Source organism: Amblyraja radiata, chromosome 3, assembly GCF_010909765.2.
Source record: "Amblyraja radiata isolate CabotCenter1 chromosome 3, sAmbRad1.1.pri, whole genome shotgun sequence".
In the NCBI taxonomy this organism is placed as follows: Eukaryota; Metazoa; Chordata; class Chondrichthyes; order Rajiformes; family Rajidae; genus Amblyraja; species Amblyraja radiata.
In genome coordinates, this window is record NC_045958.1 from 4,460,532 (window position 1) to 4,470,435 (window position 9,904).

General features: G+C 42.5%; 1 non-coding gene across 1 annotated transcript; it reads right to left on the reverse strand.

The window, feature by feature from the left end:
• Positions 1-5,673: 5,673 nt before the first annotated feature.
• On the reverse strand, positions 5,674-5,865 carry LOC116971644. Its single transcript, XR_004411539.1, has one exon. It is a non-coding gene; the product is annotated as a U2 spliceosomal RNA (small nuclear RNA).
• Positions 5,866-9,904: the final 4,039 nt, after the last annotated feature.

Genomic DNA, 9,904 nt, shown 5'->3' on the forward strand with positions numbered 1-9,904 from the left:
ACCCCTTGAGGTCCAAACGAAATGTCGTTTCTGCAGCCATACATTACAAACAAATAGACCCAAGACACAACATAATTTACATAAACATCCATCACATTGCTGTGATGGAAGGCCAAAAAAACTTATCTCTCCACTGTACTCTCCCCCCCGATGACAGAGTCAAAGTCAAAGCCCCCGGCTGGCGATGGTGATTGTCCCGCGGCCATTAAAGCCACGCCGGGTGATGCAAGGTCGCACACCGGGTTCTTGATGTTAGAGCCCCCGGCGTGCGCTCGCAGAGTCCCGCAGCCTTTCCAAGCCGCGCGGGGCGATGGTGTAAGGCCCCGCTCCAGGAGCTCTTCAACCCCGCAACTCGGGCGGGAGAAGTCGCCGTTGCGGGAGCCCCGAAAAGCGGTCTCCCTCCAGGGACCCGCGGGCTCCCGGTGCCGCCGTCCGCCAGACCCGCAGTTGCAGCCACCGAATCTCCGGAGGTCGGGCCGCAGCAGCGTCCACCACCGCTCCACCCGCTCTGGACTCGGCCAGCTCCGCGATGGTGAGGTGAGTAGTCGGCACCACAGCCCCTGGTCTTCCTGTTGGAGGCCGCTCCTCGTTGCAGCCCCAACGACAACGGAGACCCGACAAAGAAAAGGTCGGGTCTCCCGTACAGGGAGAGATTTAAAAGTTACCCCCACCCCCCCCCCCCCCACACCACCCCCACCCCCCCCACACACATACCCCAACAAAAAATAACAAAAACTACATAAAAACATAGACATAAAATAATAAAAATGCAGACGGACTGCAGAGGCTGCTGCTGACGAGAGTCGCGCCGCCCAATTATACCCACCCTGTCTTTCCATAAACAGTTTTGTATATTTCTTGGAAGTAAATTATTTCTTGGAAGTAAATTATTTCTTGCTTTGTACATGATCTTAGTCATATATACAACCCATCACTCTATAATCACCCTTCCCAATACAATCAGTATAACAAATATCACAATCACCTATCCTCATCCCAATATCCTTTTAAACAAGTGTTTTTGTACATCTTTTTAAACTGAATTATGCTTGTGCTAAGTTTTATCTCCTGTTCCAGACCATTCCACAAATACACACCACAGATTGCTATGCACATACTTTTAGGAGTTGTTCTGAGATGGAGTTTAATAAATTATGTTCCGCTCTCAAATTATACCCGCCCTGTCTTTCCATAAACAGTTTTGTATATTTCTTGGAAGTAAATTATTTCTTGCTTTGTACAAGATTTGCGCAGTCTTAAATTTAACCAGATCAGTGAACTTCAGTGTATGTGACTTTAAGAATAATAAATTGGTATGTTCAAGATATCCAACGTTATTGATAATTTTTATTGCTCTTTTTTGTAATGTGCATAACGGCTGTAGGTTGGTTTTGTAGGTGTTACCCCATATCTCCACACAGTAACTCAGATATGGCAATATGAGTGTATTATACAATGTAATGATTTGTGGTCCAGAATGTGTCTTGATTTTCCCAATATTGCTATAGACTTTGCCAGTTGTGCATTGCCGTGGTTTATATGTGGTTTCCAGCAGATTTAATCTAAATTTAAATCTAAAGAATGCATGCAAGTGATCTCAGCATGTTTGTGTTGGTTTTACAGCCAATATGGAACATTTTAAGGTATTTTTGTTGCTGTTTTGCTGACATCTGCATGGTAAAGTATTTAAAAGGATTTGAAGAATTGCAAAGATGTCCTAACTGTAAGGTTGATCTATTAAATGCTGTCCTAACCGTACCTAGTTTTACTTTTTTCTTGGAAAGTAATGTTTTAAATTATGGCGAAATAGCTACACTATCACCATATTCCAAGCAAAGGTCTTAATGTGGAGTCAACAGTGTGGAAACTAGTCATTCAGCCCAGGAACTCTCCAAAATATAGTTGCATCAATCTATCATTATGTTTGGGTCTGAAGAAGGGTCTCGACCCGAAACGTCACCCATTCCTTCTCTCCAGAAGTGCTGCCTGTCCCGCTGAGTTACTCCAGCATTTTGTGTCTATCATTATGTTATGGTTTACTGCCTTACTCTAATGCTAAAAACAATCAGCCAAGCTAAGTGAACAATACTCCAGTGATTATTCTGGTACAAGCCAAGGGAACCAATGTGTATCAAAATTATTCTACCAAAGGAAGAATAAAAGGAAATGAAAAGGAGAGCAAGAATGGTTTCTAAAACAAACTAATGGAGAGAATTACTTTAATAATCTCCTGTGCATTGTTCCGCACTAAAAAAAATTCTGCATATTATTTCAAAATTTAAAATATATTTAATGCTTGCATGAGCTTGACATATAAACAAAAATGCTAATACTTGAGCTGACAGTCCCGTGTTTATGGGAATGCATGAATAAATCCCATTAGAACTTGGAAATGTCATTCCTTTTAGGCATATCTTTTGAAAAGCTCAAAATATTTGTAAACGTATTACACTGCTGGTAGTCCATCTTCGAACAATACAAAGGAAACATATGGCCATTAACTGTGGGCTTAAGTAAAGATAAGATTCCCTTAATGCAAGAAGATGTATTTATTTCTCTGTGCTACTTTTAATGTCACATCACGTGGCATGCGATCTTTTCAGAATTCCTCCATTGTAGCATTTCTCTTTGTTCACAAACTTATACAAGTTACCAAACAGAGAAAATGTTCCCACTAATGTTTGCATTTTCTTTGCAGTTTAAAGTGCTTCTCATGATAGCTAAGAAATTGTCATAACCTGTTGGGAATACATGGAAGAAAGCATACTGTGATTATTATCTGGAGCTGTATACAGGACACAAATAAAAAAGGAACTATTTTATAGGTTAATACTCTGAGCTAATGCATTAGGGAAATATTCACTGATATTGCAAAGTAGTGTGAGTGACCTTCAAGCCTCAACTTAAATCATGTGGTGGTTAGAAATCAGGTACAGTTTCACTTTATTTAAGATGCAAAGGAATCATACTAATCAAGTTCACAGTTTCCTGATTCTCCCTCGTGTATTAGAGAAACCAATGTAAGAGTATCACCTATTTTGTGCAATCTTGATTGCTGGCTGAAAACGGTGTTTAGATTGCATATGCCAAATAACGAGTAGCTGAACAAAGCAACACACAGCATTTTGTTCAAGAAATCTCTGTCCCCTTCTGACAAATGGTGGCCAGGTGCTTTTATTTCATCGTTTAAAACTTCAGCTGAAGAAACCTGGAGGGCAACATTTGACAGCATTTCCAATTTATGACAAAGTGAGAGGAAATAAATAAAATCTTTACAGGAAACATAGAAAACATCACAAGAGACGAGGATGGATTTATCCGGACTCATGCCCGTGCCTTGTGCCTTTCCCCTACAAGTAATATTGCTCTTCCATCATCTCTGTATAATAGTAAGATTAAACGAGAACTTACCAGTTTGAAGTTTGATCTGTATTTTATGAGGAGTTACGATGAGGGATTACGTGAAGAACCCGCTCAGTGCGCAGGCGCGGCATACTTCCAAGCAGCGGTGTGGAATCACAGATAGACACAGTTATTTGAAGTAAACATAGTAAAGATAAGGAGACATCAATTTATTAGTTTGATCAATATAATGAGGGTGGGAGCGGAGGGCACGTAATCCCTCATCGTAACTCCTCATAAAATACAGATCAAACTTCAAACTGGTAAGTTCTCGTTTAATCTTACTATTTTACTTCGGAGTCACGTGAGTGACTACGTGAAGACTTCAAAGCTCTGTGATTTCAAACCGTGTAACAGTTCATACTTCACTCGCTGCCGAAGTCATTCGAGGGAGGAAGTATGTTATCGTAATCAACCATGAATCTGTTTGTAAAAACAATAATGGTGTTATTAACAACAACAAGACCAATTGCTCCCCCGGGCTTAAATTATATATTTTTTGCAGATTCTTTTTCTGCAAACGATACAGGTTCTGTCAGAGGTTTGTTATAAAAGTTTGGAACGTATACTCCCTAGACCACCCTGCAGTAGCCAGGATGTGGTCCATAGGCTCGTCCATCCTCTTAGTTACTGACGTGGAAGCTGTTCTGGTGGAATAAGATTTTATACACGTTAGTATTTACTCCAGCAACTCCCAGTACCTGCTTGAGCCACTAGAGATAGTTTAGCTCGTCACCCGACCATGAGGTTTCCTGTGGCTGACCCATAAGGCTTTTTCCTCTCCCTCGGTATTCCTTATTGTGTCGATCTCTAAGTGGGTCATGACACATAAAACGTGGTTCAGGTGGGTATGCCCGGAATTTCATGACTGGACCTGATGTTCCTGGTCTGTTCTGTTTGGCCAACCCTTGAATGGGCATGTGACACTATCTGGTGTTATAACCATGTTGTCCCATCGCAGTAGATGGGAGAGCTGGCTCTTTGTGTTGATGTAAGGCCACCAGCATGTCCATCTTCAGGGTAGGCTGTTCCAGGGTGAGTGACCTGGCTGGTGATCATCCCCTAAGGTATGTCAGGATTTCACTGACATCCCAATTTGGGTGTACCTATTTCTGGGGAATGGATTGATATACCTCTCCTGTATCTGATCACCAGTGAGTGGTACCCAAGTTGAGTAGGCTAACAGAACATGTCCTTCATTGTGGTGAAGACCTGCCAGGAGCTCCAGTACAGTTTTTTGTTATAGTTGAATGTGTAATTCCTGTTTTGGAAACAGTGTACCATTTCTTGATGCTCCTCAGGTATGTTCCCTAGGATATGCGACGGAATGCTGTCATCAGGTTGATAGTGCTCCTGATCCAAGCACAGCAATGGTCTTCCCAATTCTGCAATTCTTTTAATGACCATGTCGAGGATCACTGGGAACCATGCTTGTGGACTTGGTCCACTGTAATTTGCGTAGTACCCGACTGATGAAGCCGTAGTACCTATTGAAGAGGTAGAAGGAAAGGAAAACATAGAGATTAGGTTCCCCCCACCCCTCAATACGCGGTAATGTCTCCATTGCCGCTGCCTTGAGATTGGTTTCATGTGACGTAAGTTAGTACGTGGTGATTTAATTGGATATAAGGAATCGATATCTGGTGTCCATATTGCTTAGTGATTTCAGCAAATATTTTTGGTTTAAATGTATGTTTACAGTATTTAGCTCACCTGATAGGTGAGTTACTGATGGTCAAACATGTTTGACGACATACGGTTTCCAATTGTTAATAAATTGTCCCCTAATATCGATGTTCTCCGCCCAAGTGGTTTGGTATATGCCACCACTGATGTTGTTATCTTATAAACGAACATGCAAATTTGGTGGATTACTGAGCAAATGCTTCACTAGAATTAAGTAAGTTAATATATAACATGTTTAAGTCAATTCATATTGGCATTAAGTATTACAAGCTCAGTAACACATCAGGACACATAAGATGTTACTCAAAACAGGTGGAAGTGTACAACCATAATCCTTCCTGCCGATAAATTCCATGATAACACTACAGATTAATCCATTTGCCCCCATATTACAGGTATGGAGATAGTTTTGAACACTAGTATCTCAGCTCATAGGAAAGGTACAAAGTTCAGTAGCTGGTAATGCTGCTATATCCCAATTACTTTGCCATGTAGTTGATTGGTGGTTAATGCACCATGACTGATAGTCTTAATGAATACCAGATAACAACGTTGTGGATGGTCAACGTAAATATCTGGATATATATTTTGTGCACCGTTCCCAGAGGCACTGCAATACTGGGTTGATGCGTGGAGTGGACGGAGCAAGCCCCTATTCCATCTCCCTGTTCCAAAATTCAATTTAATATATGGTCCCTAAATAAGGGACGTATCAGATTATTAAACTGATAAGAACAGATACCACACTTGATCTTAGCCAAAAGGCCGAGAAGCGATGCAGCTAAAGCTGTATCCAAGGATAGTTTGTCGTTAATATATAGACATGCCATGACGGAATGTTTCTAAGTGTCAGGGCTAGTTGATTCTGGATAACTTTGACTTAAATGCCGCAACGCTCATCATGGTTACTCCATCCAGGTAATTGCGGTATATCCGAAACTTATATGAGAAGGTACTGAATAGTGTGCATCTTCAAGGTCGATGTCTACCATAAAGTATCCTTGGATCCATGGTAGTAGTTACAAATCCCATGAATGGGTATACCTGGTGAAATACTCAAGTGGTTTATCAATGATGGTGCGACATTCACCATCGTGGGAGGGTAGACCACTTGGGGTGCTTGCTGAATTGGTGGCAAGATATTAATTCTATTCCCCTTGTTTTTTTTTTTTTTTTTTTTTTTTTTTTTTTTTTTTGTATATAACTACCAAGAGTGATAGCTTCCTAACCAGGCGTGCTTCATCCACCCCTTGTTAGTACAACCCTTAACCTTTATGTGATGGTAGGAACCATACTTATCTGTCTTCATTGTTGTTTTCTTCGGTTTCTGGTTCCTTGTTCTTGTAGGGACGATGTTTGTTGGGGGGTGGCACATTTTCCCCTGGGGCCTGCTCTGGGCCGTGGCCTAAAATGCTACAGGTTTGGCATGCAGGCCCCGAGCTTTCACCAGTACCATGAGGTAGACGCCCCTGGTGGACACGTAGAGGTACTGCTGTCTAGTTTAGTGTGGTGCTCATTCCAGACTCTGCCCTCTTGTGCCGGCGTCAAGGCCGTTGCCGCGCGGAATTTTTGAACGTGGTCAGTTTTCCGGAGCCCCGCGCGATGTCGGGACCAGCTCCGCACAACTCCATACGGCTCCGGCGATCGAAGTGGGACCGGCCCCGCGAGGCCGTACGGCTCAAGCGACCATGTTAGGTCGCGCTTGCCGCATGGAGTCGCATGCTCGTGGGACAGGCCCTCAAGAGTTAGATGTAATGACACTGAATTGGAGCAGGAAACTTGTTGGAGAGATTTCTGCTATTTGAAACTTTTGGAGGCTTTTACAGCTATCTTGGTTCATAATGACCTGCCAGAGAGATGAACATTAAAATTTAGACCGACACATCTGTACCTGTATGAAAAATAACAGCTTTTTTGGAAATGTCACCTATCAGATAAGACGTTAAAATGAGTTCGAGTCTAGGGTCTCAGTCGACTGGGCATAAACGGATATGAAGGAGAAGCAGAGTTACACTTACTCCCATTTATCTTTCAATTGGCATAATGAAAAATAGTTTATCTACTCATTTTCATGGGGTTTTTTCTGAGAGTATAAATTAATTGCTGTGTGTCTTACATTATAACAGTGACCATATTTCAAAAGTAGTTAATTGGATACAAAGTGATTTTTGGGGATCCTCAGGCTGCAAGAGGCAAGATGTTGGGAAAGAAAGTGTTTATATCGGCCGGCCGTGTGGCCAGAATGCAGGAGAACCAGAGAGGAGGATGGAGGGAGCTGGTGGATGTAAGAGAAGGGGCTGGTAAGAGAGTGAACTGGGCTCTCATCTTCTGCCCCCGAAGGTTGGCTGAGGGAGGCACCCCTGGGCACAAAGGCTGAAGGTGGCCAGGCGGAGAAAGGTACGATGGCTTGCTGGACAATCCAAACAAATGGATGATCCATTTATACCTTACGTTGCCTCGGCAAGGCCAGCAGCATAATCAAGGACAAGTCGCAGCCTGGCCACTCCATCTTCTCCTCTCTTCCATCAGGCGAAAGGCATAGAAGTGTGAAAAAAAACACACCTCCAGATTCAGAGACAGTTTCTTCCCAGCTGTTATCAGGCAACTGAATCATCCTACCACAACCAGAGAGCAGTGCTGAACTACCATCTACCTCTTTTGGTGACCCTCGGACTATCCTTGATCGGACTTTGCTGGGTTAACCTTGCACTAAACGTTATTCCCTTATCATGCGTCTACTGTAAATGGCTCAATTGTAATCATGTATTGTCTTTCCGTTGACTGGTTAGTACGCAACAAAAGTTTTTCACTGTACCTCGGTACATGTGACAATAAACTAAACTGAAACTGAACTGAAGAGTGGCGACAGCTGGAGGCCCTGCAGCAGCCTGGAGCTTTCCTGGATCCGCCAACTCCAGGAAACCCAGCACGTGGACGGGACTGAATTAAAAAATGGCACCAAAACCTGGCAGTCCTTGCATTATCTGAAAGGTGGCCGATTAGGAAAAGGGGAGATGCAACGAGACCTGGGTGTCATGGTACACCAGTCATTGAAAGTAGGCATGCAGGTGCAGCAGGCAATGAAGAAAGCGAATGGTATGTTAGCATTCATAGCAAAAGGATTTGAGTATAGGAGCAGGGAGGTTCTACTGCAGTTGTACAGGGTCTTGGTGAGACCACACCTGGAGTATTGCGTACAGTTTTGGTCTCCAAATCTGAGGAAAGATATTCTTGCCGTAGAGGGAGTACAGAGAAGGTTCACCAGACTGATTCCTGGGATGGCAGGACTTTCAGATGAAGAAAGACTGGATAGACTCGGCTTGTACTTGCTAGAATTTAGAAGATTGAGGGAGGATCTTATAGAAACTTACAAAATTCTTAAGGGGTTGAACAGGCTAGATGCAGGAAGATTGTTCCCGATGTTGGGGAAGTCCAGAACAAGGGGTCACAGTTTAAGGATAAGAGGGAAATCTTTTAGGACCGAGATGAGAAAAACATTTTTCACACAGAGAGTGGTGAATCTGTGGAATTATCTGCCACAGAAGGTAGTTGAGGCCAGTTCATTGGCTATATTTAAGAGGGAGTTAGATGTGGCTCTTGTGGCTAAAGGGATCAGGGGGTATGGAGAGAAGGCATGTACAGGATACTGAGTTGGATGATCAGCCATGATCATATTGAATGGCGGTGCAGGCTCAAAGGGCCAAATGGCCTACTCCTGCACCTATTTTCTATGTTTCTATGCGGTCTGAGTGGACTATTTCTATGCATTTTGTACTATCGGGGATTGTGTTTAGGTGTGGCAATACTTTACTGAACTGTATGCAAAGAAAAAGCATGTTCAGGCCCTGACTCCCTGGAAGAGATTCCCAGCCAATGAGAATATTAGTTCATGCTTCAGTGAGGCTATCTACTTATTTAATATGTCGTGCTAAAGTATAGAAGAGCAACATTAACTGATGAATATACCTGATGATAATATGCTTATTCATGGGAATGTTAATACATAAATTTGGAGCAATTTGAAACGTTCTGATTGCAGATCTACACCTGCACAGGTTCATCAAATGATTTACATCTAATTATATCTTTAATTGACAAATTGCCTTCTCTTTTGTTAACTTGTCCTCGTATTGAAACCGGCAGAGATGCCTTGTAAGCATGTACAACATGCTCGCTTGCACAAGGACAAGGGCAAGGGCAAGTTGCTTACAGACCAGTTGCAGGTTTGGCATCTTCTACTGCGTGAATTTGGAGACGGGTAACGTATGTAAAGTGAAGCATTTTACGGATAATTGTAAAAATTCAACCTAGATGCATCCAGTGGGGATATAAAACTGCAGGAGGATGAATAACAGATGTTGGGTATAAGCAAATAGAAGCAATGGGTCGAGAGAGAAGGGATTAGGGAAGAATACACTGATCAATTTAGCCATCTGTTCTGTTGTAACTAGAATGCATGACATTGTAGTGTCCCAAGGCAAGGTATATGATTATAGTGGTCTGTATTGCAAACTGTTTGGAACTCTATAATCCAGACAGCCAAACATTCAGAATATTTATGATACTATCACAGGTGATATCCATGATACTGCCAAACTGGAACGTTCAAATAAAATGTTGGATAGAAGTCATTTGATCTTGTCAATGTGCAGCAAGGCACAGGAGTTGCATAGGGTGATTTAGCAGTCGATATTATTGAAGATGTGAGCTCAAGTTTCACCCTGTTTGATTAGAGATTCACGAATTATACTCTGTCCTTCCGCAAGCTGAGTGGTGAGGTTTGCCACATTGCCCTGATGCAACAGCAAACCAAAGA